General features: G+C 53.4%; 1 protein-coding gene across 7 annotated transcripts in view; it reads right to left on the reverse strand.

Moving 5' to 3' along the window:
- GPR68 (G protein-coupled receptor 68) overlaps positions 1 to 23,698 on the reverse strand; it is a 28,326-nt gene extending 4,628 nt beyond the window's left edge. The window contains exons 1-2 of one of the 7 annotated variants that reach the window (XM_033418769.2): positions 22,599 to 23,698; positions 14,727 to 14,791 (exon numbers count right to left, since the gene is read on the reverse strand). The gene's annotated coding sequence lies outside the window, so the exon portion shown is untranslated. The other 6 variants (XM_033418795.2, XM_049706592.1, XM_033418786.2 and 3 more) reach the window with 6 other exon arrangements.
- Between the last annotated feature and the right edge of the window lie 1,344 nt (positions 23,699 to 25,042).

The following is a 25,042-nucleotide window of genomic DNA, read 5'->3' on the forward strand; positions in this document are numbered from 1 at the left end:
TCAGATGAAAAATCTCACTGTGTCTAAATTAACTTTTTTGTTGTTGTTGTTTGTAATCATCCTTCCAGGGAAACTTTTTTGACATTTTTTTTTCCTAACCACCTGCCCCCATGAAATTTGAATAACCCAGATGTATTTCATATCTGTTTATGTATCATGGGCTTTTGGAGGATGACAAATCACTATAATATCTAAGATTTTTTTTCGCCCCACCTAAGAACCAATTTTCACCCCTCCTTGAGAATGCATCGTCTATCTGGCTGCAATTCCAAATGAACAGGGTCTGCATTAAGTTGTTTTGTGGTATTAGCAGATCAATCTTGCCCTTTGCTGTCTCTTCACCATAGTCAAGCTGGGACTCACAGACCAGACGGGAAACCCCTTCCACAACCAACAACGTCTCATCACCTGCTGTCCAGGGTCTCTCCCTCCGCAGCCTCCCTCCTGCTGGCTCCTGACTGGCCCTGCAGGCACCAGAGCCTGGGCTCAACCTGGAAGTTGGTGGAGCCTTCTGGGAAGGGGCCCAGAGATATTCCAGCCCAGCAGTTCCAGTCCTGGGGTTCATGGAGGATAAACTTGAGGACTTCCCCCGAAATCACAGGCTCAAACTTGTAAATATGTAAGTATGTGCATTTTTCCTGGAAAAGGGTCCTGTGGCTTTCATAAGAGTCTCTGAAATGGGCAAGAGATGGGTCTGGCCCAAAGCTGCCCCCTGTCACCTGGACTCCCTGTGGCTCTCTCCGTGGCCAAGCCTCCCCCCACCCCAGTGCTCCCAGTCACGTCCCTGACCATTATCCCCCGGGCAGCCACAGCAATCTTTCCAAAATACAAACTGGATCCTCCTCTTCCTTGTTTAAAACACACTGAGACGGTTTCACAGTGAGTTATCACACCCACGGTAAAACTCCCAGACTCTTACAAGACCCAGCATGATCCGGCCCCAGCTCCCCCACCTCGTCTGCTGCCACCACACTCCAGCCTCACTGGCCAGCTTTCTGGGCCTCATCGCCTGGCCTCGCTCCAGTCTCTCCTGGAGTGCTGCCCCCTGCCCTCTCCCCACCTCCACCTCCACCTCAGGGCTGTTCCTTTGCCACCAGGTCTCAGCTGAAACACCACCCCCTTGCGAGGCTCGCCCTGACCACCCCACTAAAGCAGCCCCTCCCCCGTCACCATCACCATCACACCTTCCTGTTTCATGGCTCCGCAGAGCTCCCATCAGGGTCTGAGATTTTTCTTGTTTATTTACTTGTCTGCTTGCTGATGATCTGTCTCCTCCACGAGGTTGTAAATTCCAAGAGGGCCTTGTGCACCTTGAACAGTGCCTGGCACACCACAGGCACTCCTGAGTACTTCTAGAATGAATAAGTGAATGCCACTTCCCCATTTTACAGATGAGGAAACTGAAGTTTGAAAGGGGAAGTGACGTGCCCAAAGCCAGTCTAAGGAAGGAAGCATGGGCATTAGAATCCAGGTCTCCTTTCTCCAAGTCCCACCTCCCTGACATGTCTAGTCCCCACCTGAGCCTCCCCACACCCTCTCAGTCCCTGGAAGAGGAGGACTCCTAGGAGGGCTCACCCCCCCATCCTCTCCAGGATACAGGCCCGGATTTTTTTTTGGGGGGGGTGGGGTACGCGGGCCTCTCACCGCTGCAGCCTCTCCCGTTGCGGGGCACAGGCTCCGGAAGTGCAGGCTCAGCGGCCATGGCTCACGGGCCCAGCCGCTCCGCGGCATGTGGGATCTTCCCAAACCGGGGCACGAACCCGCGTCCCCTGCATCGGCAGGCGGACTCTCAACCACTGCACCACCAGGGAAGCCCTACAGGCTTGGATTTCAGTGTTGGTGGTGGAGGGAGGTGCTTCTTGTCGTTGTTTTCAATTGTGGTTTGATACACATAACATAACATTTACCATGTCAACCATTTTTAAGCGCACAGCTCAGTGGCATTAAGCACATTCACGCTGCTGTGCCGCCATCGCCACCATCCGCCTCCAGACCTTTTTCAGCTTCCCCAGCTGAAAGTCTGTACTCATTAAACACTAACTCCCCATCCCTCCTCCCCCGAGCCCTTGGCAGCCTCCAGTCTACTTTGTGTCTCTACGAATCTGACTGCTCTAGGCACCTCATATAAGTGGAGTCGCACGGAATTTATCTTTTTGTGGCAGGCTTATTTCACTTAGCATAACGTCCCCAAGGTTCAGCCACGTAGTCGCATATATCAGAATTCCTTCCTTTTTAAGGCCCAATAATATTCCATCATATGTATAGGCCGCATTTTTGTTTTTCCATTTATTTGTCAGTGGACGTTTGGGTTGTTTCTACCTTCTGGCTACCGTGAGTAATGCTGCTGTGAACATGGGTATACTGCTTGAATCCCTGCTCTCAGTTCTTTGGGGTCTATACCCAGAAGTAGAGCTGCTGGATCATACGGCAGCTCTATTTTTAATTTTTTGAGGAACTGCATTCTGTTTTCCACAGTGGGCTGCACCACTTTACATTCCCACCAACAGTGCACAAGGGTGTTTTCTTGTTTTTTGCTTTTTGTGTTTTTGTTTATATGTTTTGATGGTGAGAGGAAGGGGCGAAGGGGCAGCGGAGGCCTGTGACCCCTAAACTCTGCACAGCCCCGCGAGTCAAAATTTGGCCCCATTAGTCCTCCTCTTGCCAGCCCTCCTGTCCCTGGATCCCAGGCCCACACCTGAGCGGTCCCCCAGGGACACCCACCCAGGATGTCCGTGTCTCTGAATCTACCTCGGGTTCTCCACGGTCCACATAAAATCTACCCACAGGAAGATAAAAAGTCATTCATCAGCACAGGCTCCCAGGCACCAACAAAATCTGGCAAAGGAAACCAAAGTGAAAACACGTCCTGTCAGGTCTTAGGAATTTGTTGAGAGTCACCTGGCCGAAGCCTATCGTTTGCTAGGGCTGAGTGTACGCATGTGTGAGGCGGGCTGGTGTGACTGTTTGCGGGTTCCTCTTTCCCAGGCCGATGATAAGCGAATTCCCGCAAGCAAAGTCAGAAATACTCAAGTCTGCAGGGCAAAGAAGAAACACATACGACGTTTAGATGAAAACACCTCCTCCACACACACGGCATCGCCTCTGTGATTTCAATGCCGTCAACACTCTGATGATTCCCAGACGTCCTCCCCACCCCCAGGTGGAAGGCTGACAGAACCAGCTTCCTTCCGCGGCACAGGGCATGCTCTGTGAGGCCCACCCTGCTTTCATCATTTTCTCCACTAGTCTGTTCTTGGAGGTGGCATCTCCTCCTGCCCAGTCACTCACGTTGGATGGCTGGCCTTCAGCTTTCTCCCTCATCTTCGTCCACAGCACCCACTTGATTACTCAGTTCTACCATTTTCAACTCCTAAATACTTCCCACATCCAACTCCTCCTCTTTAGCTCCCTCCCCAGTGCCCCAGACTGGCTTGGTCAAGACTTCCTCCCCAGAATCAGCGCACGGCCTCCTATGGGATTCCCTGTCTCCGCCTCACCACCCTCAAAGCCATCCTCTAAAACAAAAACCTAACCTAATCACTCCTGCTTCAAACCCTTCAATGGCTCTCCAATCATCCATCCATCTGTCCATCCAATCATCCATTCATTGACTTATTCGTTGTTACAGCAATTACTTATTGAGTGTCTATTATTATATGGAAGGCACTGTACTAGACACTGGCCCCTGGCGTAATTCAAGTTGCTTTTAGTCTCATGGGAGACAGGAGAAGAAAAGAGAGGGTTAGCTCCCAGGGAGAGTACAGGACATTAAGGGAGTTCATAGGAGTGAACTAACCCAGCTAGAAAAGCCTTCCTGAGCAGCACTTTGCTCGAAGACCAGAAGAAGTGGGAAGGGCAGCCAGGGAAGATGGACGTTTCTGCCTGTGGAAATAGAGCATGCAACAGGCCAAATGCCAGAGAGAGAGAGAACAGGCACCTGTGTGGAACTGAAAGTAGCTTGGCACAAACAGCTAGGTGTGAGGAGGGCGTGGCCAGAGAGGGGACAACAAACAGCTGTAGAAACTGCCAACTAATTAGAAGGAGCTGGGGACAATCAGGGACAAATTTGAGATGTTCTTCAGTGCTTGGTCCTCATAATCTCCCCCAAATTATCTGTTAGATGGATGGATGTGTGAAGAGGTAGGTGGGTGGATGAGTGGATGGATGGATGGGTAGGTGGATGAATAAGATGAATAAGTGGAAGGATGAGAGGGTAGGTGGATAGATGGATGAGTGAATAGGTGGATAGATGGACGAATGGGTGGGTGGATGGGTCAATGGGTAGATAGATGGATGAAGAGATGGATGGATGGGTGGGGGGTTTTGAGGTTGGGTGCTGGGACAATGGAAATAATATTAATAGAAACAGAAAAGTGAGAGGGAGGAATCACTGTGGCCTCCTCTCCAGCCACCTGGCATCTGTTTAAGCTGCCTGAGCTGGTCGCAGAGGGCCCTGCTTTTTCATCCGGGCCTCATCACAACCAGCTCTCCCTTCTTCCACTCCCTGAGGACAGGCACCCCTCCATGGAAACTACATCTTGCCAGGAATGTCCCTTCTCTACCTGCTGTCCACAGAAAGCTTGCTCCCCCAAATCAAAGGCACAGTGGGTGCAAAGTGTTCTATAAGTGGAAAAACGTAGATGGGATGGAAGGACCAAGCCATACCGAGTGAGAGCCCTCCACATGCCAGGAACGTTTTTGCACATTCATTCTCTCTCTCAACACGAGTCTCACCAGCACCCATTTTACAGATGAAGAAACTGAGGCTGCTCAAGATTCTGACACCAAGTGAGGCCCTGCAGGTTCCCAGGCATGGAGGCCTTTTTTTGGTCCCCTGTTTCTTGTAGGCAAGACTCCAGCCTCCATGACCTTCCCTGAGTTCCAAAGGGCAGATTGGAACAGTTGCTAATCAAGGAAGAAGCAGCCAAGAAACCACCTGAGACAAAATTAAAGGGCCCAGAGGGGCTTCCCTGGTGGCGCAGTGGTTGAGAGCCCGCCTGCCGATGCAGGGGACACGGGTTCGTGCCCCGGTCCGGGAAGATCCCACATGCCGCGGAGCGGCTGGGCCCGTGAGCCATGGCCGCTGAGCCTGCGCGTCCGGAGCCTGTGCTCCGCAACGGGAGAGGCCACAACAGTGAGAGGCCTGCGTACCGCAAAAAAAGAAAAAAAAGAGGGACCAGAGAAGCTCCTCAAGATTAGGAGACCAATCACCTGAGACAAGATTAAAGGAGTGCAGGCCCTAAGTACACCCTAATCTTGTCGGAGATCCCACCCTTGAACCATTGCTATAAAACCCTTCATCAGAGCTTCTGGGATTGGAACACATAGTTTTTCGAGGTGGGACCCTCCCCCCTGCCCAGGGTCCCCCTTTGCCTGGCAAAGCAATAAAGCTATCCTTTTCTACTTCACCCAAAACTCTGTCTCCAAGATGCGATTCGGCTCTGGTGTACGGAGAAGCTGAGCTTTCGGCAACAATTCCACAGCTACGACGTAGGCCAGGTTTTGAACTCAGACTGGTCCACGCTTTCCTTCACACCACGCTATCTTTCTGTTCATCACAGTTGTTACAGAGTGACCACCCTCACCTCCAGGCTTTGCCAGGCTCCAGTCCATACGTATGCCACCACGAGGCCACCAGGCTTGAGCCTGGGCCAGCCCCCTGCACCCGGCAGGTCAACCATTTCCTCGCCACCCATGGAGGAAACCTACTGTGTGCCTGGGGCTGGGGTCCCCAAGGTGGAGGGGATTGGGGCAAAGAATCAAAACACAGAGCTGCTGCAGCTACCTCATTTTATCATCCAGCTAAGAAACCGAGAGACTACACAGGAAGCAGCACGACACGAAGAGCAAAACTGTTAGACAAGTGCCCATCAGCACAGAGGCCTCCGAGGACTCGAACGTCCAAGAGCGGTTCAGCTCCCCAGAGGCATGAAGGGCCTCTGACTCAAGCTGGGAGCCGCCTGCACATTCCACACCAGAAGGCAGAGGCGGCCAGTGCCGTTCAGCTGCCGCATAAACAGTGGGCTAATCTGTCGCCCGTCTCTTCCCGGTGGTGGCACACCGGCACGCACACAGTTAGTCACTGGCCGGGCGGCCCTGCTCAGGGGAACCCCCAGCACGCCGAGCTGGGGAGTTTCCTCAGCGTGTTTAAACACGCTTTAAACAGGGCTGTTTCATTTCCTAAAAGTACCCTTTTCAGAGGCTGTTGATGTTTCCCTCTGGGGTGGGAGTAGAATCAGGCTGCATTTTCCCCTTAGTCCCCAGCTTTCCCCTAAATAGCCTTAATCCAGCAACAGCAAGGAGACAATCTCATTTCTAAAGCCCTCATAACGGTCTCAGAGTTCAAGCCCATCTGGGCTCACAAAGTGGCTGTGAGTCGATGGGGCTGACACTGTGAACCCATTTCACAGAATCTGAAGCCCAGAGAGGCTAACCTAGTTGCTCAAGTTCATACAGTAAGTGGGGTGGATCTGAATCCAGAACCCAGGCTTCTAGGCGCCAACTCGCTGCCGTTGAGCTCTTTTGACCACAGACCACAGTGAGGAATGCACTTGTCATTGTAACCAGCACAAAGAGACATCACACACACAGACACACACAGACCCAGAGCAGTACTTACCCTACCACTTGCCATGCACTCTGATCATTCCACTCTATTTTGTTTTTCTTAAGGGCGTGAGCTGCTAAATTGATTTCCGGAGCCGCTCACGGGTCATGATCCTGTTTAGAAACAGCTGGACTGACCCCCGCCTGCTCAGGGTCCGGGCCCCAGGAAGGGGACTGTGGTTGCCGCCAGGTAAGGGAGCAGCAGCCTCAGGGGATCTGGGTCCTCTCTGCCCGCCCGGCAAAGCTCTGCCCTCAAACCTCAAAGAGCCGGCTTGTCCCAGTGCTCGCTGGCTCTCAGAGGCCCGGGGAGGAGACTGAACACCCCTGGCCCAGCCCTGGCGGACCCCCCTCGGGTGACCCTGCAGCCAGGACCCAAGCTCCCCCTCCTGCGATCTCCCGCCGGCCACTCCTCCTAGCTCAGACTAGAAAATCCCAGCTGGAGGCTGCCCATTCCTGAGCTGAGGCAGAATCATGTGAACTCAGATCTGATGTCAGGCTGGGTAGCTGTGAGGAACGCTCGCCAGCCAGAGGATGAGGGCGGCGGGACAGCTCCCTCCAGGCACCCCGGGCCTGCCTTCCCGCGCACCCCAGACCTTGCGGGGGATGCTAAAGCCTGAATTAGGGACAGGGACCCCAGGGACTTGGGAGATGCAGGAGGAGCGGGGTGCCCTGATTCTTCCCATCCAACCACCTGTGAGCACCTACAAGCCACCAGGAGATACAGGATGTTGAACCCCCTGAGCCAGGGATCCTGACTTGAGCCAGACAGGCTGACGCTCAGATAACTAGAAAGTACCATGGACACAAGAGCAATGGCACATCAGCAAGGGCAGGGGAAGCTGTTTCCACTCCCACCTCCGGGCAGTCACCCTTCAGCCGCTAGCAGCCAACATCTGGGTCAGTGGGTCACAACTACATTAGCAAATACCCGGGGAGCTTATAAAAAATAACACCATTGCCCAGGCCCCACCCCAGATGAATTAAATCACACTCTCTGGAGACAAGGTGCCAGTGTTTTTAAAAGCTCTCTGGGCGATTCCAGAGGGCGGCCAGGAGGAGAAGCACTGATGTGGAGGCGGGTGGATCCTGTTCTGCAGACCAACAGAGCTACGGCATCAGAGGAATTCTCTGGGTCGTGAGTAAGGCGAGCGTCAGCGTCTTTAAACAGCGTGGCCCAGACCGGGGAGCCAGCACGGGGCTCTGGCCTCATGGGGTCTTCTGGCTCTCAGGACTCTTTCCTAAACTCCCTCAGCACGGCAGGGCCGACGGGACCCCTGGAGGTTACCTGGCTCAGCCTCATTTTACAGATGGGGAAACTCAGGCCCAAAGGGGCAAAGGCTCTAGATAGGGTCTTACAGCTAAATGATAGAGCTGTGATTCTCCAAATCGGCTGCGGTGCTATTTCGGCTTAACCTCCTCCCTGCAAGGTGTCCCCTTGGAAGCTGACTGTAGGAACGTTGCTAGAGCCAGGAAGCCAACGTCCACCATGAGTGGGGGTCACTGAGGATGTGCATTGTCCCTATTTTGTTGGGTGATCTGTGGTCTCATCTTCTCCAGAGAGTGAATCACTACAGTCCTGATGGGGGGCTGTTTTGGTAGGGGGCCCAGGAAAAATCCCCCTCTGCAGGGCCTGGGCCTTCAAGCAAATGCTCCTCTGTCAGCTGCACCAGAAGCCTCTGCCTTGTTACAATGCAGTGGTGCCTGTAGACATAGAGGCTATTTTTTCTTTTTTCTTTTTTTTGGCTGTGCAGCGCGGCAGGCGGGAACTTAGTTCCCCAACCAGGGATCGAACCCGTGCCCCCTGCGGCGGAAGAGCGGAGTCTTAACCACTGAACCGCCAGGGAAGCCCCAGAAGCTGTTTCCGAGTGTAGAAGTCTGTGGGCTCTCCCTGATGCCATATGAAAGGACAGGAGTTGTGCGGGGAGGAGTGCAGGATCGGTTCAGTGGTGAATGCCTGGCTACCCCCAGGACACACCGACCAAAGAGCACACCCCTGGTTCTCTGTACAGGGCGGCCCAGCCTAACAGGACTTGCACACACAGGCTGTCTACACCGTCAGCATCTATACCTGTGGGAACCACTGATGGCACTGTGTCCTCCCCTTTCCCCAGGGCCAGGGACCCCCTCCACCCCCCTTTCTATTTGGCCTTTGGAACTGCGGATGGAGATGAAGCTGACATTGAATCGGCTAGCCCAGGTCCTCTGTGAAATGCCCACTCAGGAAGGAAAAAGAACACCCTTACTGTGTTCTACTTTGGTGCTAAGGTTTTTTTCTTTAATCTAAAACAGGAAGGAAGGACTAGAAACTAGAATGAACTAGGATGGTGGTGGCGGTGATGACACCACTCCCTCGGGCTAGAAGGTCCTGCCCCACCACCTGAGTCTCCCTAGACAGGGGAAGGATGGGGAGGCCAACTTGGTAGGACGTTTGTTACGGTGTCCTACTGTATTCCCCACGGGTACTCTACTGATTTGTGGCTAGTTGGGGTAAAGGCCTTGGGGGCTCCCAAAGGGCTCTGACAAATACAAGAAATGCCCATAACGAGCCGTCTGCTGTTTGACCGCAGGGACCTTCACTGACTTGCGCATTGAACGCTGGCCTTGGCCTTCCCAGGCCTTACACATCAGCACACACCTCCGTCCCGGGAGCCGAGGCACGGCGCGCATTGTTGCAAGTTCCAAAGTGGCCAGGTGTGAATTAGGATGGCTTTAAAAACCCAGAGGAGGACCAGCAGAGAACCTCCCATAGTGCCTGGCACTGCTGCCCTCCCAAGTGGCGTCAGAGAAGAGGTGGGAGCAACTTGGGATGAGGGAGCAAAGTCATTGCCATTTTGGGAGCACGTGCTGAGCACCTTCCAAATGTTTCCTGTTTTAACCGCCCCCCCCAACCCTATTTTGTAGGCAAGGCAACGAGACTCAGAGGGCACCAGCATCTTGCCTGGGGTCACACAGCAGGGAAACTACAGAGCTGTTTGACTCCAAAGACAGGGCTCTTGACTAGTTTCCTGTTGCTGCTGAAACAAATTACCACAGCATTTAGCAGCGTAAGACAACACACATTTCTTATCTTACAGTCTGGCCGTCAAAAGTGGGTCTCGCTGGGCTAAGAAAAAAGTGTCAGCAGGCTTCCATTTCTTCTGGAGGGTATGGGGGGAAATCCATTTCCCTGCCTTTTCCGGTTTCTAGACATTTCTGTCATTCCTTGGCTTGTGGCCCCCTTCCATCTTCAACGCCAGCAGTGGCAGACTGAGTCCATCTCACATTGTACCACTCTGACCTCTGCTTGCATCTTCCCATCTTGGCAGCCAGCGTGATCAAACACAAAGGCCTCACCACTCAGAAGTCTCGAGCTGGCCAGGGACCTGGGACCAGGACTCTTCATACAGACTGAAGGTGGCCCGTGACATCCGAATGACAAATGGCACTGGGCTAGGGCACAGGGGTGGGTGCTTACATGCTGTGAGCTACCTCAGCGTACAAGGCACTGTGCTTCCCCAAGCTGTCCTGATGGTGCCTCTGCAGGGAAATTAGTATTATCCCAGCTTTACCACCGAAGAGACCAAGGGTCACCGGGCTGGCAAGTGGCAGCACTGGGATTCAAGTCGAGGTCTGAATTAACTGTATTTTAATAATTCTCAATGCAGTGCTCGGAAATTTGTATGATGGTGTGTCGATGCCCATCTCCCCCTCCGGACAGTAAGCTCTACGAGGAAGAAGGAGCTGGGTCTATTTTGTTCTCTGATGGAGAGAAGGTGGTTTGGCACAAAATGCACAACAAAAATGTGTTGAACATTTGAATGAAGAAATGAATCTAAACTCCATTGCTTTCTGCAGCCCACCTGGAAGGCCCGTGTGGCTGAAATTGAAGTTAGGAGCTAACAAACTGGGGGAGGCTGTCAGGATATGGGATGAGGCAACAGGAAGAGGGTTGACTCTGAGGGCATGTGGGTGGGTGGCCACATGTGAAAGTGCATTACAGCAGAAGCCTGACAGACTTTGGTATCTCTTTGGAGACTCTGTGGTCTGTCTGAGAAGGTCTGAGCTGTCTGGGGGCATCCTTCCTGCTCTGAGGCCAGGGCACCAACCACAGGCCCCAAGGTTGCCAAGGCAACCCCCCTCCCCACCTGCCACCCCCACCAGCCTCCTGCCTCCAGCCTCAGAGTGCTCCAACCTATCAATTAATAACCGAATAATGTCTGACAGCAATCACTCCAAACACCCGGGCAGCAACCCTCTTGAGAAACAGACTTCTCCAGTGAGTAAGAGCTATAGAGATACTCATTACACTCAGCCTGGGCCACCTGCTAAAATCTAGTTTTCTGAATTCAAATTACTCTCTCTGGCTTCTCCCTCTTGTTTGAAAGGCATGGGGTTGGCAGAGCTGATGACTGAAGCCTCAGAGGTTCCAAGAAAACAGACACTAGAGGAGCTGCCAGGTAGCCCGCCTGCTCCCTGAATCAGACCCAGAGAAACTGATCCTGACCAAACAAGCTCTGCGATAAGGCCCTAGTCATGGTTTTTGTATCTCTGCTGGTCTTCTCCTAGGAGAAAATTGTCCTCTGCCAAGATTAATTAATTTGTTACCATGGCACCCAGGAAAAAAAAAAAAGGAAAAGGAAAGGCTTTCGAGTTGTAGTGGGTTCAAGATGGTTGGAAATTGTTTGCTAATCTTCTCATGGAGAGGTGGGGTATAAGTCCCCTCCCCTTGAACCTAGGTGGGCTCTATGACTACCTGACCAATAAAATAAAGTGGAAGCCACACTGTATCAGCTTCTGAGTCCAGGTCTAAAGACACTGGCAGCTCCTACTTCCTGTCTCTTGGGATAGTTGCTCTTGAAACCTAGGTGCCATGCTGTGAGGAAGCCCAAGTAGCCTCAGAGAGGCCCACATTGAGAGGAACCTAGACCCTGGGCAACAGCCCCAGCTGCCAGCCAGGGTCAACTGGATTACCACACGAGTGTGTGATTTTGGAGAAAGACCCTCCAGCCCCAGCTGGGTCATCTCAGCTAATGCTGCAAGTAGAGATAAGCTATCCCCACGAAGCCCTGACCAAATTGCAGATTCATGAGCAAAACAGCTGAGCTATTTTAAGCTACTATCTTTTGAAGTGGTTTGTGATGTAACAAAAGATAACTGGAACAAAAGTTTTTTTGGTTTTTTTTCCTCCAAAATCACATGAGGGCTTATCACACTGTGTGAGATGAGTGTAATAGTCTCCATTTTTCCCATGCGATACTAAGGGTCAGAGAGGTAAGGCATCTTGTTTGAGACCAGCCAGAGAGGAAAGATGAAACTCTGTTTTTCACTCTTTGTTTGCTGTTAGACCAGTCTTCTTTCCCTACAGTGTGTCCTGTACCCAGAAGGGTGCAACATAATAGTAATAACAAGAATACTCAGAACTAATATTTAGGGGACACTGCAAGGCTTTTAGGGCAAGATCTTTACCTGCATGATCTCATGCTCTAGGAGGTATATCTATTATCATGCCCATTTCACAGATGGTGATACTGAGGCTTAAAAGAGGGTATGTGACTTGCCCAAGGTAAAGCTCTAGGTGTTAGAGTCCAGGTTTGAACCCAAGCCATCTGGTTCTGGAACTAGGCTCTCGAGTACAGATACTCTAATCTATATAGTCTAAAGCAACCACATTGCTCCAGCCGTGCTTCCTCTGTTAGGCTCAGGAATTCTTTTCCCTCATTCCTTCTTTTGGAAGCTTATGTGTGTTGGTGGGCATGGGGGTTGAAGCCAAACCTAACCATATCATCTCAGCTTTGTAGAGTTTCAGACCATTCCCACATCTCTTTTGTCCCACAAGCCCTCTGTGAAGTGGCGTGGCCAGTATTAATCTCCATTTAACAGAGGCCCAGCCACAGCAAGTGACCTGCCCAAAGCCACACAGCCTCTGGCTCCAAGTCAGCGCTTTCTCCTCTGCCCACCGCTAAACCCCAAAGAGCCTTCCCCGCGGTTGTCTGTTCTCCAGCTCCAGGATTACCTGGGCCCGCTTGATTGCAGGCGGCCGGGGGCAGGGGGGGGCTGCCAACCAGTCACCACCCCCCCCCCCCGCTCCTCTGTCCAATTACGGAAGCTTTCCCCTCCCTCGGTGGCAGGGGGTCTTATTCTGGCCCCTGTAATCCCGCTGTGTGCCTAATGAGCTGCCCTTCCTGTGAGAGGGACCGGGCAGATTCGGGGCAAGGAAAGCCTGGCCCACACGGCATCTCTGGATCACCTGTGCCTTCGAGCTCTAGGAGGAGAAGAGTTAGCTGTCTGACTTTTTTTGTGGGGGGCGGGGAAGGGAAGTAATTACCAGGTGGCCACGGTGCCAGCCAAGTGGGTGGCTGCTAAACCCGGCGGCAACCGCAGGCGGAGACATCCCGCCCGGCCGCCTCGCCGCTGCCGCGCCTGCCCGCCGCCGTCACGCACCTGCTGGGCCCGCTCCCGGCGCCCGCCCCGCCCGCACCTGGGGCCGGGTCCCCGCACCCTCGCCGCGTGCTGGCGGGGCCGCGCGGGGGACGGCGCGGAGCTGGATGCTGGGGACCAGGGCCGGCCGCTGCCCGCACCACGGTGGCGAGAGGAAGAGGACTGGCCCTAGGGATGGGGGGGTCACGTACCTGCGCGGCGAGAGGCCGGGGCGCCGGCCACAGTCACCCCGCGAGTCGCCCGCGTCCCTCCTACGGCCGGCGCGCGGCCAGCGGGGTGGACACAGCGTCCTCGGGCTGCCGGCCGGGGTGGTCTGGGGACGCTGGCGGCCCGCTTCCCGGCCAGACTCCCCTCCTCCTCTTCGGAACACGGAGCCACAATGTGTCCCGATTCCCGCCCCCTCCCCCCATTCCTCCCGTCCCCCTCGGGCACACCCAGCCCCGCCCGTCAGCGTCCTGCCTTTCGCTGTGACCACAGTCCACAGGCTAGGCGCCGGCCAGGAAGAGCCGCCGAAAGTGGCGCAGACCCGGCTTGGAGGTCCAGCTCTCCTGGGTCCCGGGGACAGGATCCGGAGCTGCCAGTGTGGGCTCACTCTGGGCGTGGCTGCAAAAGGACCAGGGTCCTTCTCCAGCCACATCAGAACCTCTAGGTAAGGAGAGTCCATGAAGCGACCTTTCGGTACCGTTCACCTCTGTGTCCCCAGCACCAGCACATCAGTAACCACTCAGCAGATGCAGTGTCCTGTTGCTGTCAGGGCCTCTCTCCGCCTCTCCCCGTTGCTGGACCTCGGTGCCGAGCCCGGGGGTGGGGGGAGGGGGCGATGGGCAGTGAGGTGGGTCTGCACTTAGGTTTGCTGTCTCCTGGATCCCTGCTGGGGTGCCTCCCAAGGCTTGAGTGGCCTGCAGCAGAGGTGGCCAGAGACAGCATAGGGGACCTCCTAACGGTTTTGCTGAGAATGCAAGGAGGCTTTAGGGCCCTCTGCCCCACAAGCTCATAGACAAAATCACTCACGATAGTCACAGCTCTGAGTGTCTGGTACTTACTGTGTGCCAAGCACTGTTCTAAGCACTTTAACGCATGAACTCATTTGATCCTCAGCATACTATTATTACCCCCATTTTACACATGGGGGAATGAGGCACAGAGAAGTCAAGTAACCTGCCCAAGGTCACACAGGTAATAAGTAGAGGCCAAGAGATTCAAACCCAAGCAGGTGAGTCCAGAGCCCTCATCACCACCTGCATCCTATCCCAAGCCACCCTTTGCTCTACCCTCAGCATCCTCTTTCACATCTGCACACCTTACCTCCTGTGTCCGTCTCCATTCAGAAGGCCTCCTGCCCCCATCTCCAGAACTCTTGCAGCGGTTTTCAGACGTGAACGTCACCTCCCCTAACAAGCCTTCTTGGTCGTCCCAGGCAATTTGTGCTGAGCCCCCTCCCTGGTCCCTTCCCAGCATTCTCTGCATGGCCCACTGGGGTCACTGGCCCACAGCTACCCCTCTACAGGACCCTCATTCCGGGTCCAGTGCCTGGCTCAGAGCCAGGCGCCCTATTCCTGTTTGCGAAGCGAGTGTCCGGGACTGGGTGCTGCAGGAGTCTGCAGAAGCTTGTGTGGCTGGATGTCAGGACAGACGCCAGGGGTTAGGGCTAGAGGGCGGCTGGAGTGCAGGTAGGAAGGTAAAGAGGCAGATTGATGGCTCACCTTCTGCTGACTCTTCTGGGCACCTCAAAGCTCCACACTTTGTGACGGGGCTGCTAGGTGAGTCTCTGGAAGGAAATGGACAGTGGGCAGGTGGGCAGAAGATACCCTGGAAGGAGAGGCCGAGGGAGCAGGGGGAGGCAGGGCATTTTGCTTTTCCTGCTGGGCACATGCCCAGCAACCTCCCAGCGGACTCTTCTCACAGGCCGCATCAGCCTCTTCTGCTGGTCCTCATTTTGAAATTCCTCCTTGCAAAATCTTCATAAATGGAGTTTCCTGGATTAACTATACTCATGCCATAAAAATGCACAGATACTTTTTTTTTTTTCAGTACGCGGGCCTTTCACTGTCGTGGCCTCTCCCGTTGCGGAGCACAGGCTCCGGACACGAAGGCTCAGCAGCCATGGCTCACGGGCCCAGCCGCTCCGCGGCATGTGGGATCCTCCCAGACCAGGGCACGAACCCGTGTCCCCTGCATCGGCAGGCGGACTCTCAACCACTGCGCCACCAGGGAAGCCCAACAGATACTTTTTAAAGATTGCCATACTGAAAGTAGTTGTTAAGAGTTTGGCTTGGACCAAATCCGGAGTGCCTGAATTCCGGAGTTTGAATTTCAGCTCTGCTACCTGCCAGTAGGGTGACCTTGGACAAATCCCTTAACTTCTCTGTGCCGGGTTCTTTGTGTGTGAAATGGGGACATGGAAATATAGCTAGTGGGAAGCAGCCGCATAGCACAGGGAGATCAGCTCGGTGCTTTGTGTCCACCTAGAGGGGTGGGATAGGGAGGGTGGGAGGGAGACGCAAGAGGGAGGAGATATGGGGATATATGTATATGTATAACTGATTCACTTTGTTATACAGCAGAAACTAACACACCATTGTAAAGCAATTATACTCCAATAAAGATGTTAAAACAAAAAAAAAGAGGTTGAGATGATTGCATGAGTTAAATCAAGTAAAGTCCTTAGCTCAACACCCAGCACTTATTAGGGTTCAACAGAGGTTAGCTGTTATTATTGTACACTCCAAATACCCTTTTATATATAGCTCTTATCTTTTGAATGTTTACTGCAGTTTTATTCTCTGCATTTTGCAGATCAGGAAACTGAGGTTCAGTGAATTGCCTAAGGCCACTCAGTTCTGAGTGTCTGAGCCAGGACTTGAATGAAGTCCCAGCCACAAAGCTGCTTCCTGCAGCAATTATGTTCTGCCTCATCCTATCCCTCCCAGAAAGAAGCGGGGTGTTAAAGTCCATCATCAGTTGCTAGATCCAGGATTCGGACTCTCAGGGGTACAGCGCCTGCCGTGTAGAAAGTTTATTACCAAGTGAATCCTGCCAGGGCTGCCATATTGCACAGTTCCAAGGGTGGGCCCGTACACATTGTAACCTATCAGGTGGTGGCCTCTGGAGTTGGGGCCGTGTGGCAGTACTTGGTGTTCCTCTCTCCCTGCCTCTCTTTTTCTAGCCCTCAGTCTCTGTTTACAGATGTCCAAACATATCTAGAACCTTCCACAGTCTAAACAGTCTTCAATTAAAACAAACTCTATTTTGACTGACACTTCCATTTTATAGAGACGGAACAGCGTGGTACCTATACCACTTACTTCAAGATCCAGAATTGGCCTGTGGAATAGAGGGTTGGCATCTCTGGCTATGTTCTTCCTAAGAAAATGCTAGATTTGGAGAAGCAAAGAGATTCATTGTGCTGCCTGCAAAGTCACCTTTTGGCTAGACTTTGCTGTGTCTCTTGGTGTCAAGATGTCTAGTCCTTGGCAGGCCCAGCAGAATTTGTAACGAAATCTGGCATTGGCCATATAAACAACAAACAGCTTATTCAGTTAACATGAAGCATGTATCGTTTTCCAGAACCTTTCGGGACTTAGAGAATGGTAAATTATGGCCCATGCTCATGGAATGCTGATTTGAAATGCTGCACTAATACTAACTGTCTTTCTCGCCCACAGAAATCCTCTCCCACATTGGGCTGGGCTCTGGTGACGTGGTCAGAATTTCTCCATACCCGGCGCAAGTGACAATTATGTCCATTTCTTCTTTTCCAGTCTCTTGTGGGGTTTTGGTCTTGGCATTTGCATTTTACCGGTGTCAAGCCTGCGGAGGCGCACAACAGGGGCTCAGAAATGGCAGCAGATGGAAAGGATGGAAGAGCTTGTTACCTGAGGCTGGAAGTGTGTGGAGGACTTTTTATTGGCCCACCCAGATCCACCCTTCACGCTTCTCCACCTACTCTACTGACTGTATCACAGGGTTCCCTTGCCCTCCGGCTTCTGTTGGGTTTGGCCAAGGGGAAGCACTCACTGGGATCAGAGGATGGCTGGGGAGTGGGGCTGGGGGTGTATTTATCCCCCAGCCGGTGTTGCTTCCGGCTGGCTGCCTCTCTTTACTGAAGTCGTCTTCCTCCTGTTGGAAATCTCTCTCCTGCTCTTCTCTCCCCGCTTCCTCCTCCAGGCCTGGGGACAGTAACAGCTCCCCAGAGATGCTAGTCCCGAGGTGCTGCACCATCCTGTGTTGATCCCCTTAACCCTACCCACACCCTTGAAAACCATCCCTGTGTTAACCTCTCCCCAGTCACCCCACCTGAGTGGCCTCTGCTTCCTGCAGAGACCTTGACTGATGCAGAAGTGGATGTCGCCGGATGCATCTTCACGGCGAACTCACACTAATGGAAGGATGTGTGCATGTTTCACAAGGCATACGGATTATCTACTTTAAAACACTACTGTTTTTCCCATTCATTCTTCCAATGAGCACAGCTGGCCAGACTCACAGGAAATCTCTCCTTATCCCCCAAACGACGGAATGAGTCCCTACTTCCTCACTCGGCCCCAGCGCCAGCTCGTCTCCAGCACCGTTCAGGCCCGGGCCTCCTCTGGCAGATTCCCCTGCCCTGGACTTCCTGTCACGGAGCGCTTCCTAGTTCCTCATTCAGGTGGACAATTTTCTTTTTGAGAAATACTTGCCACTGCTGAGTCAAGCAACTCCCACGATGGTTTCAGGCAACAAGGAGCTGGTTTTTCTGAAAATTACCTTTTCTGGCATCAACCACACTCCAGCAGGCTCGGGCCTGAGCTGATAAATCAGACAACTGACCTAACGCCACAGTGTTTCCGCTCCCACTCAGATAATCCGTGGGCTCTCAGACAGAGTGTGACTAACGTGGACACCCAAAGGCAGGAAACTCTGAGCTCAAGTCCAGGTGAAGCATGAGCACACACACCTGGAGAGCTGGGGAACCCGTGTCGTGTTCCTGGCTAGGCTGTGGACTCCTGGAGGAGGACTTCAGGCTGGGCTTCTCAGGCTGAGGCAGTTGGGAGATGCAGTAGCATCTGAATCTCTGGGTTCAAATCCTGTATCTGTTGTGCTCTGGTTATTAGAGCTTTGGCAAGTTAGCCTCTTGGAGCCTCAGTTTCTTCTTGAAAATGGGGTTAATAATGGAGATGGGTGTAAGAATGAAATATAAATCTGGTTGACACAGAAAGCAGGAGCCCAGCCTAGCAGGTGCAAAGACAGTAGGTTATGCTGGGAAGGCACAAGAGAGGGTTTGGCTGACTGAAGTCGGGTGCGACAGGCCAGGCTGGGGTTGACCAGCCTCTTCCTTGGTTCTCTTGCTTATGGAGAATGGATCAAATCGTGGCTCTTCGCACTGGCTGTGTGACCTCAGAAAGTCACATGACCTCTCTGTGCCTCAGTTTCCTGATCTGTGAAATGGGGATAACAACAGTACCTCACAGGGTTGTTGTATTAAGTGAGTTAATAAGAATAAATCTCTTACAACTATGCCTGCCTTTAGTGGGTGCTCACTAAATGTTAGGACACCCTCTTCATCCAGTGCCTGCGGAAGCCTTATGTGTGCCCCTCCGGCTCAGATTCCCTGAACTCTTCCAGACTTACTTGTCCGGAGCCCCTAAAAGGAACACTTGGAAGCTCCCTTCAGCTTCCCTGGATAAGCTTAGGTGCCTCTGATGGGGTGTGGGTGGTAGGATGGTGAGAAAGGGCTGAAATGAGAAATGACTGGCAAACAATTCGTAGCCTATATGGGGTCTCACCCAGAAAATCCTGGCGAAAATTCTCCCTCTGTGTTGGGCTTTGCCTGGCCTGCTCCCGGGCTGTTGGCTAGTGTCCTGGGGGTATAATGGTGCCCAGAGAAGCCGTGTAGCCTCAGAATTAGGAGATGTTCCTTGGAGCCAGACAGCCTGGGTTCAAACCCCAGCTCTGCCACTTGCCAAGTTATTTAACCTCTTAGGGCCTCATCTGTGAAGTGAGGCTGATAAGAATGGCACCTACCTCACAGGATGTTGTGTAATGTGCTCCCAACAGTTCCTGGCCCAGCGTAGGGCTCGGTAAAGGTCAGCTATTGTTAATATACCACCAGCCACAGTGCCCTCAGAGTACCACGGGACAGCTGTTGTGGTAGCCAGAATAGTGGCCTCTGTCAAGGATGCCCATGTCCTAATCCTTGGAACCTGTAAATATGTTGCCTTACATGGGAAAAGGGACTTTGCTGATGTGATGAAGGATCTGGAGATGGGGAGATTATCCTGGGCTATCCAGGTGGGCCCAATGTCATCACAAGGGTGACAGATGGAGGCAGATGAAGGAGAGCATCAGGATGATGTAGGGTGAGAGACACCAGCCATGGTTGGCTTTGAAGATGGAAGTTGGCCCTGAGCCAAGAAATGCAGGCAGCTTCTAGAAGGTGAAAGAGGCAATGAAATGGATTTCCTCCTACAGCCTCCACAGAGGAACTCAGCCAGGAATCCCATTTCTGACCTCCAGAATTGTAAGATAATCAGCTTGTGTTGTCGGAAGCCTCTGAGTTTGTGGTAGTTTGTTACAGCAGCAACAGGGAACTCAATACAGCTGCCGAGACCCAACACAGCCGCATCCTTGAAGGAGGTACTGTGTTGAGTCACTCCACGGTAGTTACTGAGTACCTGTGGTGTCACCCATACTGCTGTCCTTCTGGATGTGTGGGGACACACTGGACCCTGGAACCGAATGTCCCCTGGGCATAGGCACAGCCAGGGAGGGACTATTCAGGGGCAAGAGAGCTCAGGGCAGGCTCCTGGAGAAGCTGAACCCTCAGCAGGGCCTTGAAGGATGGAGGGTGTGGGGTTTGGACAGCGAGGAGGAGGAGGAAGGTAAGGCATTACTGGAAGCAGCCCCGTGGGACCAAAGTCAAGGAGGTCAGCCTAGTTATTCATTCATTATTCATTCATCTGTTCATTCAACACCTGTGCTCCAGGCCCTGCAGGGGGTACCTGGACAGTGAAGTGAGTGAGACAGACCTGGTGGGAGCCAATATGCCATTATAATAAAACAGGAAAAGCCTTACAGCAGGAGGTATGGCTTGTACAAAGGGGCGTATCAGGATGGGCTTCCTGGAGGAAGTGACCCTTCATCACAGGATGAACTGAAGGTTTGTTCTTTATTGCTTTGGGCTCTGTGTGGTGCTCTGCACTCAGCAGGTGCTGACTGATAGGAGTTTAGCCATAAAAGTTTGTTATTCCCAGCCCAATTCTGTCCTAATCCATTTTATCACACTAAGGAGAAAGTCTCAGGTGGGTGCCATTATGTCTCAATCACCACTTTAATTCTTGCTAATCTCCCTTTGTAACCTAGAGAGACAGCCTCAGGCATATTCTGCAGGCAACAGGTGCTAATTAAAGTTTCATACCACGGCTTGGTTTTCCTTGTTTTTATTTGTTTAATTACCTTCCTTTTGTGGCAGGGGGCACTGATTTTCCACTTCTGGGAGTAGATCACAATTTCTATTAAAATTTTATTAAAAATAAGTGTATTTAAGTATACTAGAACCATGAGTGGGGGGTTCTTCCTCTTGCCCTGGAGTCGACCACTGGGGTCCAGTTGAAGGCAGCGTCCCTCAGTGATGGGTCTGACCACTCCTTCAGGACCTCCCCATTCTAATCCCCACCCCCAACACACACACACACACACACACACACACACACACACACACACACACACACACTCAGTACTGGGGAGGGGGGAGTGGGAATTGGGATCTGAGGTGCGCACTGACTGGCTATGAGATTCTGCAGGAGAATTCTCCTAGAGCTGCGGGGTGGGCGGCTGCTGCAGGGAGAGGAGCCCAGGGGACAGGGTCTGCTTAGGCAAGGGATGTGCTAATCGGCTCAGTGTGCCTTTTTGGACAGGAAGAAAAGCAACTTGGAGAGAGACAGGAGGCAGCCAGTGGACAGTGAGTGACCTACACGCCCTGCAACTGTCATACAGGGTTATGTGATTGAGTGGATGAGGAGGAAAGAGCTGACAGCTCCCAGGAGGGCTGTCCGATGGGGGCGGGAGCTGGCCAGCGGGGAACCTCTGAGGAACTCCGCCTTGTGCCCCTGAGGAGCCACACAGGGGGCAGCAGGGCCAGCGCAGGCTAGACAGTGAGAAGAGATGACCCAGGGCAAGAGGATCTCAGTGGTGGGCAGGCTGCATCATGGGACACAAACTCCTGTCCCTCTCCCTCCTGTCCCCAACACACCGAGGCAGCCAGGCCCTGGAGGAGTGGAGAAGGAGGGGCCTGGGGCCTTGACCTCTCTTTAGAATGTGGGTTCTTAGACCCTCTTTGTCTTCAGTTGGGGACCCCAGGGGTCATTCTGAGGTATCAGGGTTTGTATCCAAGGTACCAAAACAAGTGATGGACTCTGCCCAAGAAGCTGTTGAGGAGCACAGGGGAGATCGGAAAATAGTGATGGCAAGTTTCAAGTTTCTATTCCCTGAATAGAAGTTCTGCAGCAACCCAGTCTCCAAAGTAAAATATTCATAGAAAAACATCATGCATATAATAAAATGGAACTTGAATGGCTGAGTTTTTGAAACTCTGATTTAGAAGGGAGAGCTGGGATTGACACAGCAATTACAACACTCTGATAACAGCTGTGATTGGAGGAGGACGCGGCAGGAGGAGCCACACTGTGGGAGTCCAACATACAAAAGCACCTGATCAAGAGCAGGGCAGTCAGGGTAGCCTTCCTGGAAGAGATGACTCCTCAACTGAAACCTGCAAGGGGACTAGCAGGTATCCTGGGAATCCTCCTAGTGACTGGTGTGTGGATACAGAAGGGGCCCTTGTGAGCACTGATGGCGGGAGTGTGGGGGTTGCTGACTAGTCCAGGGCTGTACTGCTGGGGGCAGGTGCTCCCTCAGTCTGCTTAGTCTTTTGGGGCAAGAAGGAGAAGCAAGGCAGACCTCCCCCTAGTTACTTCTTGAATTACAGTCTGTCTCCCCAGCTATAGTGTGAGTTGTCTGGGCAGAGACAGCTCCCTCCACCTGAGGCGACCTCCCAGCTGAGGGCCCATTTGCTGAAAGTCTAGAATGGATGGAGGGATCATCTGACACAGTTAGGCACCAGCAGGCGTTCAGTAGATAGGAGTCCCCCTACCCTCCTCCCCCTCGGGAAAGCGCCCAGCCTGGGACTGGGTCTTTGGGCTTCTCCCCCAGTGCTCTCCCCTGGACCTGCCTGCAGGTACCCAGGGGCAGGGCACGTCCCCAGGGGATCTGGACGGTGCTGGACTTGCAGATCCGCCTCCAGGGGCCCTGGGCAGGGCAGGGCAGCCCCCTCTGGCCCGCAGCGCCCCAAAAGCCACCCTTGCGGCACACCCTCTGCGAGGGGGGACCCCAAAGCACCATCAATTTGTACCGTGGAATGACAGGGACCTCCCTCCCGGCCCTTCCCCCTCTCCACTCCCCCCAGAGGCCTTTATCCGAGACTGGATTTGGAATCTTCTGTCCCAGGAGGGGGCGGGCCTGGCCTTGCTGAAGGTCGGTGGTCCCCTGCGCCGCCCGCCAGCTGTCCAGGCCCCACCCGAACCGCCCGGCGCACTCACCTCTCTCGGGTCCCAGTGCCGGAGGCCAGGCCGCGGCTCCGTCCGGCCCGGCTGAGCCCGACGCCGGCGGACGGGAGGGAAGGACGGCGGAGCGGCGGCGGCAGGGACCAGGGACCGGCGGGGGCGTGGCGCGCTCGGCCTGCGCGCCGGCTCCGGCTCCAGCTCGCCCCCCCGCCGCGCCGCCACCTGGAGACGGAGGAAGGGGCGGAGGCTCGCGGCGGACCCGCCGCGGCGGGAGCAAGGCGGCCCCAGCGGCCTGGGCGGGGTGCGGCTTCCAGAAGGGCTCCTAAGGGCCATTGCTCTCCCGTGGGGAACACGGAGGGGCCCGGAGGCTTCTTCTCCACCTGCTTATTTGGGGTCTCTTGCGGGGAGGGGAGGTGGGGAAGCAGGTGGCCGGTTTGCCACGTGACTCGGTGAATTTGACCTCAGTGGCCTGGACCCAAAAGGCAGAGCTTGGAAAGGGGAGAACATTTCTGAGTCCTGCCATGACCCCCACCTCTTCCCGGGCCTGCCAGGACCTCCCTTCCCTCCCCGCACCCCGCACCCCCCCGCCAAAACCTCCCCTCCCCCGCCCCTCCAGGCTCCTGCCTGACTTCATGTTGTCCACCCTGCCCTGCGGAGACCTCTGCCCCCGTTACAGATGGAGAGGTTCCCCTGGCTCTCGGGTCTATCAGCCGCCCCGGGCCCACTCCTGCTCTACTCGGTGGAGAAGGGCGAACAGGGAAAATGGAAGGAGCGAGAAGCCTGGGGAAGAGTTTCCAGCCTCCAGACTCAGCCCAAGTGGCCTCTGTGTGCCCTGTGCCGAAGAACACGGTTTGCGCACGGCAGCATCCACTAGGCTGGTCAGCTCTGCAAACCAGCTGCACTTCTCTTTCACGTTCCTCCTCCTTGGCCCCTTCTTCCCAGTTTTCTGTCTCTTCCTTTACAGCCCATCCCTAAAAGGTGGCGCTCCCAGCGGTGCGCTGGAGCTGGCCTGCCCTGGCTTGTGAGAGCAGATTAGTGAATTTCCCGGAATTTTGCAAGTCAGTTGTTAAACACAGCCGTCATTAAAGATGAATTTATGTAAACGTACGAATAATTCATATTAAAAACAATGGTAAACACTCAAAATGTGCCACTTCCTATTACTTTACTGTTACCTGTGCTCTTGAGGTTATTTACACCTGTTGCATCTGTATGGAAGCAATATTATATGACAGGGTACACTGCACATCTCTTTCCACCTCTGTGGTTAGGGACACTGTGGCGGCAGCTTGAACTCGACCATGGTGAGAGTGTTTATGCCACAGAAATTGGCAAGTGTTACCAGTTAGGGCTTGATTTATGTCTTCTGCAGTCTCTAGAGTCTCTTGACTTAATTAAGAAAGTGATGGGGGCTTCCCTGGGGGCACAGTGGTTGAGAGTCCGCCTGCCGATGCAGGGGACACGGGTTCGTGTCCCAGTCTGGGAAGATCCCACATACCGTGGAGCGGCTGGGCCCGTGGGCCATGGCCGCTGAGCCTGCACGTCCGGAGCCTGTGCTCCGCAACGGGGGAGGCCACAAGAGTGAGAGGCCCGCGTACCGCAAAAAAAAAAAAAAAAAAAGTGATGGGGAAAATGTGAATAGTACAGATTAAACTTAAAAGTGTGTCTTCGGTGAATATTCCAGCATGTAAACTATATGTTTAGTTTAAAAAAGAAAGTGTGCTGTGTCTCTAAGCCATTACAATGTGAACAGCACAAAAAACTGAGGAAATTTGGCCAACAATCAGAAACTGCTACCTGACTGAGCAGTCACTCACATCATCAACAGATGAGTGAAGTTCTGATACACATCTCTGGCTTGTTTCAGTTTCATCTTACTTGCTAACATAAAAAAAAAATCAACCAACATTCACACTGGAACTACACTCGTTCGTCAGTTGCAAGAATAGGTTGGCTATAAATACACAAGTGTGGCAAAAATCAGTGAGAGCATTCTAAGAGAATCAATCGGCCGTATGGATTTTACAACAAAAAGTATTATATATTCTGTGTCACGATCTTTTACATCCGTAAATACGTGTGTGTGTGTGTGTGTGTGTGTGTGTGTGTGTGTGTGTGTGTGTGTGTGGATTCCCTCCCCCAGGTTGGTGGATAAACATTTTGGCTGGATGTTTAATGTTGACTGGTGCTTCGTAAGGTTTGTCCTATGCGTTCTAATTTTCTCGCTTTCGTGTTCTCTGCAGGGTGAGCCCCTCTTGTCTCACAGATGATCCCAAATCTCCCTGCAGGCAGAACTCACTGCTGAGCTGTGGGCACGAATATCCAGTGGCCAGCTGGATATTTCCCAGACACTGGGCATGTGTCTCCCAGGCCAGTGCAGAGAAGGTGGGGCCTGGGAGCTCAGGAGGGCCATGATCTGGGCTGCCCGCCTCAGTAACAGGACCCTGGGGTACTGCCCAGGACCATTGCCTGGGGTTGGC

Source organism: Orcinus orca, chromosome 2 (assembly GCF_937001465.1).
Source record: "Orcinus orca chromosome 2, mOrcOrc1.1, whole genome shotgun sequence".
In the NCBI taxonomy this organism is placed as follows: Eukaryota; Metazoa; Chordata; class Mammalia; order Artiodactyla; family Delphinidae; genus Orcinus; species Orcinus orca.